General features: G+C 33.7%; 1 protein-coding gene across 14 annotated transcripts in view; it reads right to left on the bottom strand.

Moving 5' to 3' along the window:
• Positions 1–22,236, bottom strand: part of DCDC1 (doublecortin domain containing 1) — a 471,890-nt gene that overhangs the window by 339,835 nt on the left and 109,819 nt on the right. The window lies entirely within an intron of this gene.

Genomic DNA, 22,236 nt, shown 5'->3' with positions numbered 1-22,236 from the left:
GTATAAGTCCCAATCTGAGTCCTAAGGCCTGAGACCCAGGAGCACCAATGTTCCAGGGCAGGAGAAAATGGGTGTCCCAGCACAAGCAAGAGAGCAAATTCACCTTTCTCTGCCTTTTTGTTCTCTTCAGGCCCTCAATGGATTGGATGATGCCCACTAACATTAGAGAGGGCAATCTTCTTTACTCAGTCTGCCTATTCAAAGCTAAGCTCTTAGGGAAACACCCTCACAGACACAGCCAGAAATAACGTTTTACCAGCTATCTGGACATCCCTTAGCCCAGTCAACTTGACACATAAAATTAATCATCGCATACAATATGACATAACCATAACAGACTTCCTTAGCATTGCTTAAAAGTATTATTAACTATTATTAGGTAAATAAGTCACAGAAGGTATGCTTGTGTGGGAAAGATAAAGAGAAATAGAAATGTTATAAACTGCTATGTAAGTATAAAGTGATATAATTGCACTGTAATATAAAAAAAAACAATAACCCACAAAAATGTGCATACTCTTTTCACAATTTTGCTTTTATATATATATACCGTGGAGAAATCTTCATACGTGTGCATAAGGAATAATATACACAAATGTTTGTAGGAGCATTCTTTGTAACAGCAAATTTGGAAACAAACCATGCCAACAAGTAATCAGATATGTAGATTGTATATATTCACACAATGAAATACTGCATAACAGTTAAAAATTAATGCATAACAGCTTTATAAATCAACATGAATACAACTCATAATGTTGCAGATACAGAGTAATATACATAATATACTATTTATATAAAGTATGAAAATATAAAACTTTTATATGATTACATGTACATATATAGAGAGTATACGTGTATGTAGTCATATAAAATATCCCTAGAAATTCAGGATAATGATTACATCTGGAAAGGAGGCAAAGGGAGGGGGAATTCTTTTTTTTTATATATAAATTTATTTATTTTATTGTTGGCTGCGTTGGGTCTTCATTGCTGCACACAGGCTTTCTCTAACTGCAGCGAGTGGGGGCTACTCTTTGTTGCAGTGCACACACTTCTCATCACGGTGGCTTCTCTTGTTGCGGAGCACGGGCTCTAGATGCGTGGGCTCAGCAGTTGTGGTGCACGGGCTTAGTTGCTCCATGGCATGTGGGATCTTCCTGGACCAGGGCTCAAACCCGTGTCCCCTGCGTTGGCAGGCAGATTCTTAACCACCAGGGAAGCCCCCTTTTTTTTTTTTTTTTTTTTTTTTTAGGTAAGAAGTGGATTTATTTAGAGAGAAACACACTCCACAGACAGAGCGTGGGCCATCTCAGAAGGTGAGAAAGGCCAGAAATTCTATATTTAATTTCCTTAGAATAAAATACGAAGAAAGGATTTGGGTTACACAAATGTTCATATTAATCTTTTGTCTCAAATATTTCATTGTTTTGAAATAAGGTGAAATAAGAAAGACATTTCCACTCCATATAAGAGAATGGAATGGAAACAAAGCTAGGAAGGAGTATGGTCTGATTACTGGACAGTGGTAAGAATGACTTGACTTAAGAAGAGTTCTAGTATTAGGGAATGAGAAGAAATAAATTTGAACTGGTAAGAGAGTCTTGATAATAGAAGACTTAAGAAACCACACAGAAGAATATAGATGGAAAGACAGTGTTTATATTTAGAATATTATTTCCTCTCATATTTGAAATTCTGAAACTAAATGACTTAATTCCAGGCAAACTGTTGTAGTTGCAGCTTTCTTCTGTAATGGTTTCTCATGGAATTGGAAGTGATTTGTTCCCTAGATCACTCTAATGGTTACCACAGAAAAAATTCAAAATGAAAAAAACAGAGAAAAAGAACTGGGGAAAAAAATACATCAGGCTAACATATGAGTAACTAGAGTCTAGAAAAAGGGGAGAAAGATAGGAACAGAAAAAATATTTTAAAAAATAAAGGCCAAAAATTCAATAAATAATAGAACCCAACAGATCCAAGTAGCTCAACAAATCTCAAGCAGATAAATCCTCCCTCTCCCCAACAAAAACACAAAAGACACATCATGATCAAATTGCAAAAAAAAAAAAAAGTGAGAGATATAAAATTGTAAAAGCAGCAGAAAAATAATCTCATTACAAAAGGGAAACTCAGATAAGAATGATATCCAATGTAGCATCAGAACCTGTATAGCCAGAATACATACAATGGAACAGCACTATAAAGCTAAAAAAAAAAAAAAAACCTACCTAATTCCACACCCAGTGAAAATATCTTTCAACAACAAAGAGGAAACAAACACTTTCTCAGAAAAAAAAAAGTTTTAGCAAAAGAAATGTTTAAGGAAGTTCTTTGGGCAAAAGAAAAACAATTGAAGTGGGCATTTGGATTTATTAAGGGATAAAGAGTGTCAAAACCCATAAGTATATGAGTAAATGAACAAAAGACATTTTTTCTCACTTTAAAGTCTCTTTAAAAGATAAGTGTTTAAATAAAAAATAATAACAAGATTTTCTGAGTTTAACATATGTAGCAAGATATATAACAATAGCACAAAGAACAGGAGAAATAAATGGAACTGCATGGTATAAATTTCTTATCTTATAATAAAATAATAAATATTAGTCAAAGACTATGAAAAGTTAAATATATATATTGTAAATCCTGGAGCAGCTACACTCATACACACAAAATTAAACAAAGATATGCAGCTAATAAACCCATGGTAGAGACAAAATGAAATCATTAAAAGAATACCTAATTTGAAGAGGTTAGTAAAGAAGATAAAAGGAAGAAAGAACAAGTGAGACAAATAGAACACAAATGACAAGATTAAACCCAATCATATCAATAATTATATTAAATATAAATGGTCTAAACACTCAAAAGTAAGAAATCGTAAGATTGGAAGGAAAAGCAAGACCCAAATATATTCTTTCTACAAGAAACTCTTTAAATATAAAGACACAGATACATTAAAAGTAAGAGGATGGAAAACAATATCTCCTAATAACATTAGTGAAAAGAAAATTGGAGCAACTATATTAATATAAAACAAAGTAGACTTCAGAACAAAAAATATTAACAGAAATAAAGAGGAATATTGCATAATGATTTTTAAAAGTTAATTCATGAAGAAAATATAACAATCCTAGATGTATATGGCTTCACTAACACAGTTTCAAAGTATATGTAGAAAACACTGATAGAACTGAAAGGAGAAATAAACAAATCCACAATACAGCAAAGATAATAGAAGATGTGAACAACACCATCAAGCAACTTGAGCAAATTGACATTTATAGAACACTCACAACCAACAAAGTAGAACACACATGGCACATTTGTTTAGATCATATTCTAAGCCATAAAACAAATCTCAAAATTTTTCAAAGAATTAAAATTATACAGAGTATGTTCTCTGACCACAATGGAAATAAGCTAGAAATCATAAAAGAAAATTACATAGAAATCCCCCAATAATTGGACATTTTAAAACATACTTCTAAATAATGGATAAGGAAATCACAAGGAAATTTTGAAATCTTTTGAACTGAATAAAAATGAAAATACAGCATATTGAAATTTGACATACACAGCTAAAGCAATGCTTTGAGGGGAATTTATAGCATTACAATATTTGTATTAGAAAAGTAGAACGGTCTAAAAATAACGATCTAAGCTTTCACTGTAAAAAACTAGAAAAAGAAGACATAATTTAGCCCTACAAAAGCAGAAGAAAGAAATTAATAAAGAAAAAAATCAATAAAGTAAAAAGCAGACCAAAAAAATAGAAAAATCAGTTAAATCAAAAGTTATTTCTTAGAAAATATCAATAATATTGATAAACTTCTATTCTATCAATTTATATAGTCACCACTGTTTCTTGACTTTGTTTGCTTCCTTCTGAGCTCCCTTTTCTTCTTTCTGAAGTTTAACCCATCTTGAGTCTCCTTCTTGAGTATTCCTCCCTCCCTATTCAGGAATGCTTCCATCATCTTTACCTAACTCACTGATTCCAGTGCAGAACCAAGTCCTACAAGGTTGTTTGGTGCTCCTACTCTCTGATGCTATTATGAATAGTAAATATCTGGTCAAAGAAGCAGTAAGTGGCTGGCTCAGTTCTGAGGAATCAAACTTTGTGCTGCCCTTCACTCAGTAGATCAAGGGGTCTCTATAAGTCCATTGGTCCTATCAGTAGGTCTGCAAATTTGTTCAGCCTCCTTTCCTGAGCTAGAACAAGGTTGAGGTTGAGAGGACTGGGGAGCCCTGTCTTTGCATTCACATAGTTAACCAGCTCCCAGACCCCATCTCACATAGAGCCTTTTAAGTCCCTGTAATTCTTTAGTAGGTACCACATATTACTTCAGATGAGGACCTCAGCAGGCCTGTGACTTTAGTTCTGCTCATAGCTTTGTGCTTCTATTCTACCTCTGTTCCCTAGTGATATTCAAAATATTTAACAACCTAGTACATACCAGATACAAAACAATTACAACATATGCCAGCTTGTAAAGAAAGGAAGAAAGGGAGAAAGAGAAAAAGAAAGAAAGGAAGGAGGGAGGGGAAAGAATATGTGATGTCTGAAACTTACTTTGAAATACATCAAAAAGTGGTTGAATGGATGGATAAAGAGATGAATAGATGGATAGCCATTTGACAAATCAAGTAGTATAGTAAAATGTTAATACTAGATTCTAGGTGGTAGGTGTATGGGTGTTCACTGTAAAATTCTTTCAGCATTTCTCTATGTTTGAAAAATTCAATAATAGCATACGGGGTAAATTTTTAAATTTAAAAAGCCATGTTAAAAACAGAAATAGACCTACAGACACAGAAAACAAACTCATGGTTACCAAAGGGGAAAGGGAGGGGGAGGAGGGATAAATTAGAAGTATGGGATTAACAGATACAAACTGCTCTACATAAAATAGATAAGCAACAAGGATTTACTATATAATGCAGGGAACTATATTCAATGTTTTGTAATAACCTATAATGGAAAATAATCTGAACATTATATGTATATATAACTGAATCACTTTGCTGTACATATGAAATGAACACAATATTGTAACTCAACAATACTTCAATTAAAAAAATTAAAAATAAAAAGCCATGTTGAAGTATGTAGGATGAAATGTAGCCCTGATACTATGTCAGTGGGCTGTGAATTCAACTTAGTGAGTCCAAGCCAGTATTTTGACAGTGCCTCAAAAGTTGTAAGGTTAAATCTTATTTTGAAAAACTCTTGTTTTATATTCATATGTGGAGGGGTATGTATATAATACTGAATTGTAATGTAAAATGACTTTTTTTTTTTACTATGGTCTGCTATCTCCCAGCTTTAGCAGAAAGAGGGGCAGGTGTGTTAGATAAATTGAGGAGAAAGCTAAGGACAAAAGATGTCACTCTGGATTCTCGTTTGGTATTCTGGGAAGGGTCTGTATTGAGGCTGCCCCCTTCACCAGCCTTGGGCAGAACTAAGGGAGATGGAATCACAGAGTAAATGCAATGGAATAGTGTGTAGGAAGCAGAAAGAAGGCTATAATCTAGCTTTCTTGAGTTGTTTTCAGTTGGGGTATGGATAAGACCTACATATTCTCACATGGCCTCTAGGGAACCAAAAGGTAGCCAAATGGTAAGCCAAATGGGCCACAAATATTAAGGGTCAAATGTCCCCAGTGACTGCACTGCAGAGGCTGCAGGGTGACCTACATAGGTCATGGTCAAGATGGAGAATGTGGTAGAAACTCAGTGAGAGCCAAGCTAAAGCTAAAGCTTCCAGGGAGCACTCCTGACCAAGCAGAGAGCAGCCAGTAGTAGTTCAGGACTTATATCCACTGCAAACCTCAGCAACAGACAAGGCCAGTGATACCTCAGCAGTTGGCATCACGTGGCTCAAACGACCATTTTCCCTCCCTAGCACCATGAGGACTCCAAAATATTTTACTCACATACTATCTAAAAGAACTTAGAAAACTATATTCCCCTCACTTAGAAAACTGCATACCAACATTTTAAGTAAACATTAAAATTTTTTATTATTAGCTTACAAACAGTGGTGAAAGATGTGTTTTCTGGCATGTTATAAATATTGGTACTACTAATTAAAACTGTTAAATTTTTCTTTTAAATCTATCCAATGAAATTAAATACCAGAACAATTTTATGTCAAACATCTTCTATTTTTAAAACTATAAGGAGGACAGAGTCAAGATGGTGGACTAGGAGGACACGGAATTCATGTCTCTGCATAACTAGGGCACCTACCAGGCACCAGTGGGGGACCATGGACACCTAAGGGGATGGGAGGAACCCTCAGTGACTGGTTGTTTCAATTATATTTTTATTTTTCCTAATATATTTTTTATCTTTCTGATTTTATTTTGTTTTTTATTCTTTGATATTGCACTGCTCCTTTTTTTCTTTTTTCCTTTTTTGCCACACCACACAGCTTGCAGCATCTTGGTTCCCAGACCAGAGGTTGGGCCTGAGCTCCTGTGGTGAGAGCTCCAAGTCCAAACCGCTGGACTAACAGAGAACCTCAGACCCCAGGGAATATTAATTGGAGTGAGGCCTCCCAGAGGTCGTAATCTCAGCACCAAGGCCTGGCTCTATCCAACTGCCTGCAGACTCCAATGCTGGACACCTCAGGCCAAGCAACCAGTAAGACAGAAATACAGCCCCACCCATCAAAAAAAAAAATGAAATGACAAAAAAATATGTTACAGACAAAGGAGCAAGGTAAAAACCTACAAGACCAAATAAATGAAGATGAAACAGGCAACCTACCTGAAAAAGAATTCAGAGTAATGATAGTAAAGATGATCTAAAATCTCAGAAACAGAATGGAGAAAATATGAGAAACACTTATTAAGGATCTAGAAGAATGAAAGAGCAAACAAACAGTGATGAACAACACAATAACAAATTAAAAATACTCTAGAAGGAATCAATAGCAGAATAACTGAGGCAGAAGAACGGATCACTGAGCTGGAAGATAAAATGGTGGAAATAACTGCCAGGGAGCATAATAAAGAAAAAGAATGAAAAGAATTGACAGTCTCAGAGACCTCTGGGACAAAATTAAACACACCAACATTCGAATTATAGGGGTCCCAGAAGAAGAAGAGAAAAAGAAAGGGTCTGAGAAAATATTTGAAGAGATTATAGTCGAAAACTTCCCTAACATGGGAAAGGAAATAGTCAATCAAGTCCAGGAAGTGCAGAGAGTCCCATACAGGATAAACCCAAAGTGAAACATGCCGAGACACATATTAATCAAACTGTCAAAAATTAAATACAAAGAAAAAATATTAAAAGCAGCATGGGAAAAGCAACAAATAACATCAAGGGAATCCCCATAAGGTTAACAGATGATCCTTCAGCAGAAACTCTGCAAGCCAGAAGGGAGTGGCAGGACATATTGAAAGTGATGAAAGGGAAAGACCTACAACCAAGATTACTCTACCCAGCAAGGATCTCATTCAGATTCAATGGAGAAATTAAAACCTTTACAGACAAGCAAAGGTTAAGAGAATTCAGCTCCACCAAACCAGCTTTACAACAAATGCTAAAGGAACTTCTCTAAGTGGGAAACAGAAGAGAAGAAAAGGACCTACAAAAACAAACCCAAAACAATTAAGAAATGGTAATAGGAATATAACATATTGATAATTACCTTAAATGTAAATGAATTAAATGCTCCAACCAAAAGAAACTGACTGGCTGAATGGATACAAAAACAAGACCTGTGTATATCCTGCCTACAAGAGACCCACTTCAGAACTAGGGACACATACAGACTGAAAGTGAGTGGATGGAAAAAGATATTCCATGAGAATGGAAATCAAAGGAAAGCTGGAGTAGCAATTCTCATATCAGACAAAATAGACCTTAAAATAAAGACTATTATAAGAGACAAAGAAGGACACTACATAATGATCAAGGGACCAATCCAAGAAGAAGATATAACAATTGTAAATATTTATGCACCCAACATAGGAGCACCTCAATACATAAGCATAAAAGGGGAAATTGACAGTAACACAATAATAGTGGGACTTTAACACCCCACTTTCATCAATGGACAGATCATCCAGAATGAAAATAAATAAGGAAACACAACCTTTAAATGACACATTAAACAAGATGGATTTAATTGATATTTATAGGACATTCCATCCAAAAACAACATAATACACTTTCTTCTCAAGTGCTCATGGAACATTCTCCAGGATAGACCACATCTTGGGTCACAAATCAAGCCTTGGTAAATTTAAGAAAATTGAAATTGTATCAAGTATCTTTTCTGACCACAATGATATGAGACTAGTATCAGTTACAGGAAAAAAACTGTAAAAAATACAAACACATAGAGGCTAAACAATACGCTACTAAATAACCAAGAAATCACTGAAGAAATCAAAGAGGAAATCAGAAAATACCTAGAAACAAATGACAATGAAAACACAATGACCCAAAACCTACAGGTTGCAGCAAAAGCAGTTCTAGGAGGGAATTTTATAGCAATATAATCCTACCTCAAGAAACAAGAAATATCTTAAATAAACAACATAACCATACACTAACGCCATTAGAGAAAGAAGAACAAAAAACCCCCAAAGTTAGCAGAGGAAAGAAATCATAAAGATCAGATCAGAAATAAATGAAAAAGAAAGGAAGGAAACAATAGCAAAGATCAATAAAACTAAAAGCTGGCTCTTTGAGAAGATAAACAAAATTGATAAACCATTAGCCAGACTCATCAAGAAAAAAAGGAAGAGTCAAATCAATAGAATTAGAAATGAAAAAGGAGAAGTAACAACTGACACTGCAGAAATACAAAGGATCATGAGCGATTACTACAAGCAACTATATGCCAATAAAATGGACAACCTGGAAGAAATGGACAAATTCTTAGAAGAGCACAACCTTCTGAGACTGAACCAGGAAGAAATAGAAAATATAAACAGACCAATCACAAGCACTGAAATTGAAACTGTGATTAGAATTCTTCCAACAAACAAAAGCCCAGAACCAGATGGATTCACAGGCAAATTCTATCAAACATTTACAAAAGAGCTAATACCTATCCTTCTCAAACTCTTCCAAAATATAGCAGAGAGAGGAACACTCCCAAACTCATTCTACAAGCCACCATCACCCTGATACCAAAACAAGACAAAGATGTCACAAAAAAAGAAAACTACAGGCCAGTATCACTGATGAACATAGATGCAAAAATTCTCAACAAAATACTAGCAAACAGAATCCAACAGCACATTAAAAGGATCATACACCATGATCAAGTGGGGTTTATCCCAGTAATGCAAGGATTCTTCAATATACACAAATCAATCAATGTGATACACCATATTGACAAATTGAAGGATAAAAACCATATGATAATCTCAATAGATGCAGAAAAAGCTTTTGACAAAATTCAACATCCATTTATGATAAAAACTCTCCAGAAAGCAGGCATAGAGGGAACCTACCTCAACATAATAAAGGCCATATATGACAAACCCACAGCAAACATCGTTCTCAACGGTGAAAAACTGAAACCATTTCCTCTAAGATCAGGAACAAGAGAAGATTGCCCACTCTGATCATTATTATTCAACATACTTTTGGAAGTTGTAGCCACAGCAATCACGGACAAAAATGAAATAAAAGGAATCCAAATCGGAAAAGAAGTGTCACTGTTTGCAGATGACATGATACTATACATAGAGAATCCTAAAGATGCCACCAGAAAACTACTAGAGCTAATCAATGAATTTGGTAGAGTAGTAGGATACAAAATTAATGTAGAGAAATCTCTTGCATTCCTATATACTTATGATGAAAACTCTGAAAGAGAAATTAAGGAAACACTCCCATTTACCATTGCAACAAAAAGAATAAAATACCTAGGAATAAACCTACCTAAGGAGACAAAAAACCTGTATGCAGAAAACTGTAAGACACTGATGAAAGAAATTAAAGATGATACAAACAGATGGAGAGATATACCATGTCCTTGGATTGGAAGTATCAACATTGTGAAAATGACTATACTACCCAAAGCCATCTACAGACTCAGTGCAATCCCTATCAAATTACCAATGGCATTTTTCACAGAACTAGAACAAATTTCACAATTTGTATGGAAACACAAAAGACCCCGAATAGCCAAAGCAATCTTGAGAAAGAAAAACAGAGCTGAAGGAATCAAGCTTCCTGACTTCAGACTATACTACAAAGCTACAGTAATCAAGACAATATGGTGGTACTGGCACAAAAACAGAAATAAAGATCAATGGAACATGATAGAAAGCCCAGAGATAAACGCATGCACATATGGTCACCTTATCTTTGATAAAGGAGGCAAGAATATACAATGGAGAAAAGAAAGCCTCTCAGTAAGTGGTGCTGGGAAAACTGGATAGCTACATGTGAAAGAATGAAATTAGAACACTTCCTAATACCATACACAAAAAATAAACTCAAAATAGATTAAAGACCTAAATGTAAGGCCAGACACTATAAAACTCTTAGAGGGAAATATAGGCAGAACATTCTATGACATAAATCACAAAAGATCCTTTCTGACCCACTTCCTAGAGAAATGGAACTAAAAACAAAAATAAACAAATGGGACCTAATGAAACTTAAAAGCTTTTGCACAGCAAAGGAAACCATAAACAAGATGAAAAGACAACCCTCAGAATGGGAGAAAATATTTGCAAACGAAGCAACTGACAAAGGATTAATCTCCAAAATATACAAGTAACTCATGCAGCTCAATATCAAAAAACCAAACAACCTAATCCAAAAATGGGCAGAAGACCTAAATAGACATTTCTCCAAAGAAGATATACAGATTGCCAACAAACACATGAAAGGATGCTCAACATCACTAATCATTAGAGAAATCCAAATCAAAACTACAATGAGGTGTCACCTCACACTGGTCAGAATGGCCATCATCAAAAAATCTACAAACAATAAATGCTGGAGAGGGTGTGGAGGAAAGTGCTCTTGCACTGTTGGTGGGAATGTAAATTGATACAGCCACTATGGAGAACAGTATGGCGATTCCTTAAAAAACTAAAAATAGAACTACCATATGACCCAGCAATCCCACTACTGGGCATATACCCTGAGAAAACCATAATTCAAAAAGACACATGCACCCCAATGTTCATTGCAGCACTATTTACAATAGCCAGGTCATGGAAGCAACCTGAGTGTCCATCAACAGATGAATGGATAAAGAAGATGTGGTACATATATACAATGGAATATTATTCAGCCATGGAAAGAAACGAAATTGAGTTATTTGTAGTGAGGTGGATGGACCTAGAGTCTGTCATACATAGTGAAGTAAGGCAGAAAGAGAAAAACAAATACCGTATGCTAACACATATATATGGAATCTAAAAAAAGAAAATGGTTCTGATGAACCTAGGAGCAGGACAGGAATAAAGACACAGACGTAGAGAATGGACTTGAGGACACGGGGAGGGGGAAGGGTAAGCTGGGACGAAGTGAGAGAGTAGCATTGACATATACACACTACCAAATGTAAAATAGATAGCTAGTGGGCAGCAGCTGCATAGCACAGGGAGATCAACTCGGTGCTTTGTGACCACCTAGAGGGGTGGGATAGGGAAGGTGGGATGGAGATGCAAGAGGGAGGGGATATGGGGATATATGAATGCATATGGCTGATTCACTTTGCTGTGCAGCGGAAACTAGCACAACATTGTGAAGAAATTATACTCCAATAAAGATATTAAAAATAATAATAAAACTATATGGGAAAGCTCTTCTTTAACAATCAGAAGGTTACCTGTTCTTTTTTCTCATCAACTTCATATATTTCTATCCCATTTCTACTTTAACAGAAACACTTTTATAACAAGGAACGGTTCAGAGCCCTACAAGAAGTTTATGGCACCAACATATCAAATTGTCCCACTGTTTGATAGCCTGGAGGTTTTTACACTCCGGGATGAAGCACCAGAGTAGATTCAGGATAAGGGAGAGGTGTGCTTTGCCTAAGGATGATGGAAGATGGGAAAGGAGAAGTGGCATGGACCTCTGCTGCAGGCACATTCTCAGGGAGGAAAATTTTAGTACAAAGTACATATGAAAGTTGAGCATCTAGTCAGTCATTCCTTAAAACTACCCCTTTTTGGTCTATGTGTACCTGCAGAGAAACACCACCAGTTGTGACTTAACCGCCCCTCCCCCAATAAACCCTTCTGGGAAGGAACACAGAAGGGCAGAAATATGAGTATCTGAGCCCCTTTAGCCAAAAGGCTGGGTGTTATCTAGAAGAATTAGTTAAATTATCTGGCCTCAACCAAATTTAGTTTTTACCTTTCCCCGACTACCATGAGTGGTACCTTGTGTGAAAGGTCAAATCAGATTTAGACAAAAATTTTTAAATACTTTTTTCCATACCTTGTCTAGAGTGTGTGTGAATTTGCTTTCTTTAAACATGTATCTCCTTCCTAAAGTAAACTCTAGCGTATGGTTTACAAACTAAGTGACTTTCATTCCCCATCTACAGTCCTCAACCATTCCAAGATCTCAGATGCTTCAATCCTGAGGCTGAGGAAGGCTTCTGTCCTCAGTCTTATACTCAAAACAGGCCACAAATTTAGCCTTTTCCCTTACCTCCTAATAAAGTTATACATACAGTCAAAGAGATACAGTGACAGAGTCAACCAAAGAGACAGCTGTTATAAAACTTTTGTCCCATCACCAGACCAAGCTACCTATATGGATTATGAATTAATATTTTTATGAATCTTGTAATACAAAAAATAGAACAATTATGTCTTATGAGGGAGGAGTTGTTGATAGAGTTAATTTTAAGTGTAGTCATGTAAAATACATCCAATGGTTTTAAAATCTTGTTTTGACATTTTTAAATTATTTAATATACTGTGAGCCTCAAAAAAATATGGATCAACCTCAACGTCTGAGAAGTCATATCTATACCCACTGCCCTATTTCTTCAACATCAGTTCTTTCTTTAACCCTATTCACTCTAAGCTTTCATCATCTTTCAAAGGCCACCAATAACCTTTTTTGTACCAAGTATAACCTATTTGAAAATAATATCTTACTTCCAACTTCATGCCATTGCCTGTATGAGTCTCTTTTTAAAACCTCCCCATATTTCAGTTATTGAAGCATACCTTACCTACTCTAATAGCAATGGTGGGGCTCTAGTCCCATTACAACTCTACCTAAATTGCCTTATCTACAACATTAATAATAAAGGTATCACTTATATGCTGAACCTAAAAAGTCAAACTCATAGAAACAAAGAATGGAAAAGTGGGTGCCAGGGGCTGGGGGTAGGGAAAATAGGGAGAGGCTGGTAAGAGTACAAACTTCCGGCTATAAGATGAATAAGGTCTGAGGATCTAATGTAAAACATGGTGACTATAGCTGATAACACTGTATTATGTAATTGAAATTTGCTCAAAGAGTTGAACTTAAATGTTCTCACATACATATAAATATACATATATATATATATACACACACACATATATATATATATATATATATATATATATACACATATATATATACAAGGTGATATACACGTTAACTAGATGGTGAGAATTCTTTCACAATATATATATGTCAAATCAACACAATGTAGACTTTAAAGATCTTATAATTTTATTTGTCAGTTATACCTCAGTAAAGCAGAAAAAATTAATAATAAAGATGATGATGCATGAGGATAGCTAACACATACTGGCCACTTACTATGCCCTAGGTACTATGTTAAGAGTTTTATATACATTAACTATTTAATTCTCACAACAACACAATGAGGTAAGTATTATTAATGCTGTTACTCTTATTATTATCTATAAGATGAGAGGACTGTACTAGATGGCCTCCAAAGTTCATTTCAGCTTTAAAATGCTTTTATTCTACTTTTTACCTTTCTTTTATTTAAGTTCACGTATAACATAGAATCTATACCATATTTTTTAGCACTTAATTATATACTTACAAGCATATTTCCTAATAGTTTCATGTGGGTATGTTTTATCTCCAGAACAAGAATGTAAGCTTCCTAAGGGCAAGGTCTGGGATAGTTCTCCTGTATCTTCAACACTGGCTAACACACAGACTGAGCTCCTAAGGAGTATTCAACACTTTATCATTTGACTCTGTCTTCTTTGCCTCTCTATTTTTTGGGGAGGAGGAAAGGGAATCTTTTTGCACCAAACAAGACAAGATTAATTCAGTGACTGCCAGAATGATAGTCCTTAAGGACACCTCGCTATATAGTTTACTGATAGGGATCCTGAGAGACACTGCAACCCCTAAAGGTGTCCATCTGGTGGTTGGATGGTGAATACACTGTGCCCTAGGGGTGTGTGTGTGTTTGTGTGTGTATGTGTGTGTGTGTGTGTGTGTGTGTGTGTGTGTGTGTGTGTGTGTGTGAGACAATTTATCTTGTTTTGTGAAGACTAGGTTACCTTATCTACCCAACGCTGAATTAAAACCAGATCATGATAAAAGATCCTTTGTTTTTCTGTTAGTCATAGAATGTGGAATCCAGGGTCAGAAGTATAATCAGGATTTTTAAATTGTATTTAATTTTTTATTTTATTTACTTAAAATTAATTTAAATTGTGAAACCTCATGGGGATAGTGTATTGGGCAGTATGGCTTTAGAAGATATAACTCACCTGTGGCTTGCCAAGCCTGGAGACTAGGACCTTTCTAGTGCCTTTTATTTATGCTATCACTCTGTTCTCTGATACTTTCAACATTTACTTCCCAGTGGCATATACTGAGTGCTGATGAATGGACTCTTGCCCTATTCTTTTTCCATGCATGATTGGCTCTGTTTAGGAACTTGAAATCTTAAATGTAACAGGATGCTAATTATTTTTTAGGAAATTATGTAAAATTGTTTTTCTGACATCGTTAATGAGAAAATTTGATGGAAGAGAGTAGTAAATTAATGTTATACTCATTTCCATCTGCTGTTACATACATAAAATATAAGCAAATAATGAATTATATTATTTGAAAATCAGCAATATGTTGTTATGATTGACGTTTATTCAAGCTATGCTATTAAAAACAGGTGAGAGAAAACCACATTTCTCTTAATAAAATAAAGCAACTATTTCCAAAATGTTTACATTTAATAGTCTCCCTTTCATCAGTCAGTAGTCAGACTTAATAATCAAAGACTTTAACTATCAATTACTCACAACATTGATCAATTAGAATAGAAAATACTAGTCAATACTCAAGACAGTTGTTTTTCCTCCCCTAAGAATATGCCTTCAATACTGTTTTAGCTCTTCAAGGGAAAAAAAAAAAAATTCATATTCTTGTCCATTCACACAAACCTCTCAGGGAGCATTATTGTTTTGCGAGGAGGGGGCGGCAGGCAGGGGGCCCAGGATGTTGACGGAACAGATAGGATGTCAGGTGAAGATAGAATGCTGTGCCCTCTCTAACCAGCTGAAGACTCCGCATGATTGTTTTCTTACAAATAATACCTGTGGGTGTTGAAACTGTTCAGGGAATCTATCAAACACACTCTTTCACTTTGCTGCTGTAACTCTGTAAAATTTATTCTCATTTCAAAAGAGTCATAGGCAATAATACCTGTAGGTGGTTGAGTAATTTAAAAGAAAATTTGTCAGGTCTACTTTCACTTACTTTACCAGAAAAATTCTATACTTATTTAGAGGTTTTAAGATGCAACATTTTCTACTCAGTACGATTAAAATCTCAAAATAAGAGCTCTTCATCTAAAGAGTTGTCTTAAGTTAAATGTAAGTTGAGATAAGATAATATTAGGATGTTTGAGGATAAAACTTTGATCAGAAAAGGAAAATAAATTAATGTTACAATCATTTCCATGTTTTACAATTATAGAAGTCATTCACACATAGATGTACGAGAACAGAAAATACCTAAATAGTATAATATTAGAAAAATGCATTACTAATATATTAATGCCAAATTATTTTTCTTATGGAAATGTGAAGGCCAAGGTCTACAAACTTATAAAAGTTATCTATACAAATTGAAAAATAAATGGGAGAATAAAAATAATAACCTTTCCAGATTAACTTTCCTTATTAAGTCATCAATACCTATATTAAGTTTGCTTTATATTAAGTATCATAAAACACTTAAATGCAGATTCAAAAAATTTTTCTATTATGCAATAGGCATTTTCAGTCACCAGTTCAGAGGGAGAAAGACCTCAGTAATGCTTAGGTTCAAAATGTATTTTCCATATTAGCTCATTCAAAAAATATTATAAAATTAAATAATCTTTTAATTAATCAAGAAAAATAAAGAGATAACTAGTATTTTTTAAAGTGTTTATGTAAAGATGAAGACATATTTTAAACAATCCACAAATGGAACTTCCAGTTAATTAAAACGTTCAAACTCACGTAAGCAGGAAAGTCTATTTTCTTATATAGTTATTTTTAAATTCCACTTTTCACTAAGTTGGCTCTTAATTTTTGAAAGAGTGTTTAATATTAAAAAAGATAATATTTTTAATTGAAAGGTATCCAACTGAGATGTCAATAAAGTTGTTTTTATATAATTGAATTATCTTGTAAAAATGGACAATCTTTAAGTCTAATTTTTTTCCAAAGTGAGTTATTTAATATAGAGTTTTCATGGTTAAAAAAAAAAAATTCAATTTTGAGCCACAAATACATATTTAACATTTGGTAGTGTAATTCTAAGAAAATTAGAAAAAACTACAGATTTGAACATTTTTTCCTGACCTAAACAGTTTTATGGTGAATCAAATGAAATGTTCCATGAAGATAAATGTGTCATGGATAAAGGATGGAAAATAAACAGTATTTCAATATCATTTCTTTTTTATCCCATTGTCAGTTTTTTCTCCCTCTCTGCAATAATTACCTAGGCACAAACTCTAGGTGGCAATATTGCACTTACTGTACTTTCAAGAAAATCGTCACAGTCGGTCCCCACATATTCTCTTTATCAACATTTTATGTGCCATGGATCTATAGCCTCTTATTATAAGTGTAATGAAGCAGAAGTTATTGAAGCATTTTATTGATTGCTCAGATCACAAGTTTACTGCCATACTGAATTGGCACCTTACTCGCTGAAGCAAACTGCTGACACCTTTTTTAAAAAGTGACAACTACATCTATTTCATGACCAGAAATCCATTTTCATCTCTATCAAGACAAGAATGCAATTTTCACTTCATTTAACTGATGTTAGGCCTTCTCAAAGCATGACACTTAGAAAAAGACACAAGTTTAAGGTTCTTAAAATACTTCAAGTAACTAGAATGCAGCTTGGTTTTAGGGGGGAAAAAAATCAACAATCACTCAAATCTATAAACTACCTAATATTCTAAAAAATTACCTATCAGAACCTTCAGTAGTAGTTTTCGTCTTGAAACATCTATAACATTGTTTTAATGTTTTTAATAGTAAATTATGTTTATATATTACAGACTTTGTTCCAAGGTTTCAAAGGACATCAAGAAGTTCAAAACTGGAATATTTTGGGTATTGCTTCAGGAAGGCTAAATCAAGAAAAGAGCTCAATTTTTAATATATAGATAAATGGGGATCTGATGTATAGCAAGTGACCACAGTTAACAGTACTGTATTATATACTGAAAAGTTGCTAAGAGAGTAGATCTTGAATGTTCTCACCGCAAAAAAAAAAAAATGTTAATTATGTGAGGTGACAGAGGTGTTAACTAATCCTACTGCAGTGATCATGTCACAATACATAAGTGTATAAAATAATCACATTGGATACCTTGAACTTACACAATGTTATGTCAATTATCTCTCAATAAAGCTAGAAAAAAAAAGTAGCTGGTATACTAAGAAAAAAGCATATATAGAAAATGAAATAGAAACAGTTTTTCCTTCAATAATGTTAGGACCAATAAATGATTTTGATTGACCTACAACACAGATCTGAAAAGACAAACTCTCAACACTTCTTTTATGGGAAATTAAAATATTAGATTCCTTAAAGATACTTTTTGCAATAAACAAATTCTGTCAGCACTAAATGTAATTCAAGCACATTTTGAACTGAATTTATTCTGAATAGAATTATATTATTATTATTATTGCTTTTATGTCTAAGTACCAAACTTATTGAAAAGTGTGGGTAAAGTGAACCAATATTAACTTAGGAATTCTTTTAACAAACTATAAGTGCTTTGGTAGAAGTTAGTCTAATGTAATAATAAAATACATTTCAGTTTTAAACTGCAAAACCAATACATGCTGATGTTGGATGGTCATTTCCTCATCTAATTATATGCCCACACAATAAAGTTGCAGTACAGTTCCAGTTTAAAAAGTGAAACCTAATCTTTGAAATAGAAACTTAGTGTTTGAGATTTTTAAACCTAACAGGTCAAATATGGAACATTAGAATATAATAGCATTCAAAAAAGTACCTTGCTTAAATTACTAAACAAAAAGGACCATATACACCCCAAAAAATCACTCAGGTAGAAAATTACAATTTTCAACAAACTTCATTAAGTAATGACCTATTACAAATAGCCCAAGTACCTATTTTCAAATTAAAATTACAGAAATAAAACATTTCCCTGCAGTTTCAGACATAAATAGAAATTGTCATTTTTTTTGATATACTGCCAAAGTTTAGAAATATCCCAAAAGTTTAAAAAATATTTAAGGATATTTTTCTGTTTATTTTTTTAAAGCTGTCAAACAAGCTAAAATTTAATTTCAAAGTTGATCATTTCTTTCAAAAGTGCTGAAAATTAGGAGTAGTACTAAACATTCCTTCAAATTTTTTCATGTCTTAACTACCACAGGGACTACGACTTTCTTCATAATTAAGATGATGGTTGTTAAGATATTATAGTTAGATACTCATTTCCTTTGTGTCCCTGAATTTCAGAAATGACTACGCAAACAACAACAACTGTTAAACCACACTGTGAACCACTTTAAAGGATCAAAACTGTGTGTTTATGAGTTCTTTTAAAAACTGTATTTTAAAAGAAGAGTGCTATGCCTTCACTATGGAAAAGTCTCCAGGAATTTTGTTGCTTGGGGGAAAAAAATTCAAGAGAGTATCAAAATGGGGAAGACATTTCCAGAAATATCTATTTCTCAAAAATCAGGTTCGTACTTAAGATCAGCCGCTCCAAATCATTATTTATATGGCCTCCTGGCACAGCTCCATGGACTTTTACGGATCTCTACAGTGTTGCTGAACAGACTGACATATATTTTGTTTACTGACAGCGACTAAAAGCTCTATGGAGGATCATAAATAAAGAAGATCATGTTTAAAAATCACTAATATCATTTTAAAAGGTAGTGCAGGGTTGTGTTTTGGCCTCTGTTTAGCTGTGTTAGGCCTATGAATGACAGCTTCCCTGCTTGAAGCACACAGAAAGCACAGCCTTCCTCATTCACTGACAGGACTGTGGCCTTTTCACACGTTCCCTCCACAGCAGTGTTTGTCCCCAAACACTGGAACTCCACACAATGGCATTCCTACTTCAACACCCCACCATCAGCACCACCACATAACAAGAATGCTAATGAGATGGAACGGCCCTGTCGCTGAAAGTGTTAACTGCATTTCATAGGAAAGCATTTACACGACTTCAAAGATTACCAATTAAATAGATTCTGCTTAGCTCTGAGCAATTTCTAAAATGTTTCCACTTTTAAGGAACTAAATGTGATAAATGTAAGACTAAGTGACTTTATGCTGCCCTAAATATAATATCTCATTTTATATACACGAATCAGTATATTTTTAAGACCATATTAATGTAGTGGGCTTAATTCTGTTGCATGCTTGTAATAGACAAGTTAAAGTTAAAAACTGAAAAGTGAGTAAGTTCATAAACATAAAACCGGTAGTTCTGACTCTTCTTTTAAAGCTCTGTTATCACAATTTATTTAAAAGAAATTTCCTTGGGGAATTCCAAATCATCAATTTAAAGTCTACAATCTTTTGACAGAATCCTAGTAAAACAATGTTGTTGTCTTTATATATGATCTCAGAAGTGGAATAAATGGAAATGATATCAAGAGGTCATATAATTCTATAATTTATAAGCTTAGGCTTGTTAAGGAAATAGGAATTATCATCCATCTCCATTTTACCAAACACAATCTTATATAAAACTAAACAGAAAAGGCTATCCCTAAGGTCAAATGAAGTAAACGCAGTTCAAATAAAGTTCATTAATGCTAAGAGGAATATTTGCTAAGAAATCTTACTCACAAATAAAGCTACTGCCAGGCTTAACACTTAACCACTGATGACCCGATAATGGTACCACTTCAGTGACTTTTATGAACATTGCAGATAATTTTAAATTGTCATGATATAACAATACAAAAGAAAAGAGGCTCAAGAATACATATAACTGGGCATACCTAAAAGAAATAGGAATTTGCATGGAAATGCATAATAGGCAAATTTCTATTTTTTTTCTTCAATTTTGTATTTTAAAATAAAACTTAACCAAGTATCATATTAAAACTGTTGAGTGAAAAACTTTAAGTTATTATAAGTGAGCAAAATAAAAAGGTTTAGTTAGAAATGGCAAAGAGCCTAGATTCTTAAAATATTCCTAAATTTGGTATAATGTTGAAAGTCATAATGCTGATGATATAGACAATCAGATGCTCAGACATTCAGAGACGCTAAAAATGTTAATTTTGTTCACATTTACATTTAATATTTCTTTTAGTAAGATGTATTTCTCATCAATTTTGAGTCATAAAGAAAATTTTTAAACCAAAGCAGTAATTCTTAAAGCATTTTCTTCTCACAATACAAGGAACTTTTCAGTCCAGTACAATTGTTTATACCTATTTAAACTTTTAAATGTTTAGAACAATGGAAGAAAAAACAAACATTCCACAACTACTTTCTGAGTTATTTATTATCTCTAACACCCTCACTTTAAATGAAACTTATGTTTCTTTTTTTTTAGATTTGATTTAAATTGTTCAAATTTTTTAAGATTTGATTTAAACAATGCTTTTCTTGCACTGGAGAATCGTCTCATGTTTTCTTAACATTAAATAATTTTAAACTGTCAAATTAGTAGAATCAAGCCATTTAATACCAAATAAATAACTGTAATTAAATTGGTCATAATGCATAGTATAATATCATTGTATCCTAAAAGTTAAATATTTCTGTTAAAATAACTTAATCTGAATACAGAAAAATATGTTTTACACCAGTTTTTATATATGATATTAGCTTAATAAAGAATATTAAAAATAAGTTTGGATTTTTATTTTTTCATAGTTATTATTATAAATAGCCTTATCTATGATAATAATCCCATTTCTGGATACACTGACATAATTAACTTGGAAACTAACCACTTTTTGAGAATGAAAGTTTCTCACGGGGAGATGTTTCTTGCTAGTTCTGGATACCTTAGTTCAAGAATTTCTAGTCAATACAAGTTGTTCTTTTCCTAACCAGACAGCAGGAGGTGCTGTGTGAACACTGAGACTGAATCCTATTCCCACCTCCCCTCCCCCTGCATACAGAGAATAATAGCATGATGTTTTCAAAATATTCATTTTTCAGCAGCCTGTGGTCTGAGATAATGAGCCCTGTTCTAAACTGGAAACTCCCAGTTAGAAATGTAAAACCTAGCCCTTATTTAATGTGGTAAAGTGTATGTTTAACTTCTTAAGATCAAGTGTAAAGAGGATTCTAAAATTGTGGCAACTTCATTTTTAGTTTATAAACAGCATCAATCATTCTGCTTTACAATATGAATTCTACTTTAAGATAAATCAAAGTCCCTATAAGTAGTAACATAAATATCAAAGTTTTCACATACATACCCCCTTCTCCCCCATCACATACAGACTCTCTCTCTCTCTCGCTCTCCCTCTCTTTCTCTTTCTCTTTCGGTCTCACAATTATGGAATAGAAAGTTAGAAATTAAAGGACAAAATCTAGTTTAAACAAATTCAAATACATTAATTCTATTCTTATACTTTCAGATCCGGAAACATACAAGTTAAATAAGTATAAATGAAATAAGTTACTCTTGACATGAAGTTAATTCACAATTTCATTTCCCAGAATATGATTGGTTATATTTTAGCCCATCTTCTACAATAGCAAGTCTAATTTCATACTGGAAAAAAAAATAGAAGGGTGAACATTTAAAGCTTC

The sequence above is a fragment of the Balaenoptera borealis genome (genome assembly GCF_965194805.1).
Source record: "Balaenoptera borealis genome assembly, chromosome: 11".
In the NCBI taxonomy this organism is placed as follows: Eukaryota; Metazoa; Chordata; class Mammalia; order Artiodactyla; family Balaenopteridae; genus Balaenoptera; species Balaenoptera borealis.
Note: the sequence above shows the minus strand (reverse complement) of the source record. Positions and strands in the feature narration are given on the sequence as shown.